The sequence below is a fragment of the Morone saxatilis genome, unplaced genomic scaffold (genome assembly GCF_004916995.1).
Source record: "Morone saxatilis isolate NCDOM2014 unplaced genomic scaffold, NCSU_SB_2.0 Contig0, whole genome shotgun sequence".
Lineage (NCBI taxonomy): Eukaryota > Metazoa > Chordata > Actinopteri > Moronidae > Morone > Morone saxatilis.
Window position 1 is genome coordinate 15286116 of NW_023339650.1, and position 1133 is coordinate 15287248.

Sequence of the window (1133 nt, forward strand, 5' to 3'; positions counted from 1 at the left end):
TGAGCTGTATCTCTGCTCCTTGTAAAACACTTCACTTAAAACAGTAGTTAAATACATGAAATAGATGCACACTGCAGGATTTTAGCTACATTTTCTAACTCAAAACAACTAAAACGGGGAAAAACTGAGTTGAAACATGAGTTATTTTACAGACAAATATTCTACAAGTTCAACTCTGTGGTAAAATGCAGGGAAATTCTAGATAAATTACAACAAACAACTTGAAAAAACCCAAATATTTCATCTAGTGGCAGACTTATATTGCCTCTCAAATATTCAGATCTTTAAAATAAGTCAAACTTGCAATTACATTATGTAAAACTAATAAATAAGTAAAAGGTCGGCATTCAAAATCTTCCTTAAGTATGGAAAGTTACTAGACAAAAAGGACCTGGAAAGATCAAATGGTGTACACGAATGTATTCAGATCTGTATATTGTATGATATTATGTTATATAAAAATAAAAACAAAATCTATCAAAGATCCAGTCTGTAATCTTCTGCATCTATATATAAAGAAACAATGACCTACACCATACAAAGGTTATACAAATGTTTCTGTAAAATCTAAACAAATAATGTAATAATTTAATGCTGTTCAGTAGTTTAATCTTTATATTGTTTTGTATTTTATAAACTGATTTGATGTTTTCTTCTGTAACATTTTCAACTTGTCGCTCATGTTCGGTCTTGTTGTCTTATATTTCTGTAATGAGGAAGATGAATGTTAGGGGTGTAGCTGACCTTTAAATGTTGAATTCCCTGGCAAACATTGATCCAATGTGTTGTGTGTAGACATGTTGAAGACCAACATCAATCATGCTTCATTTCACTTCATTGTGTATTTTTTTTTTAGCAGGAATTAGCTTTGAGGGAGATGAAATACAGCTTAAGAAGTTGGATGATTTTCTCAGGAAGGGTATGAAACATTGTAATCAGAAAATTGAGTAGTAATTATAGCTGTCGGACAAATATAGTAGAGTAAAAAGTACAACATTTGCCTCTCAGATGCAGTGGAGAAAGAATAGAAAGTTGCATAAAGTGGTAATAATATTAAAGTACAAGTACTTCAGTAAATGTACTTAGTTACAGTAAGTATTGGTAAGTTACTCTAAGTATTATATGCATTTATA

The 1133-nt window shown here is 30.5% G+C and overlaps 1 protein-coding gene across 1 annotated transcript in view; it reads left to right on the forward strand.

The window, feature by feature from the left end:
- The window catches only part of LOC118323164 (mannose-specific lectin-like), a 9317-nt gene that overhangs the window by 554 nt on the left and 7630 nt on the right, over positions 1-1133 (forward strand). The gene's annotated exons all lie outside the window — the stretch shown is intronic.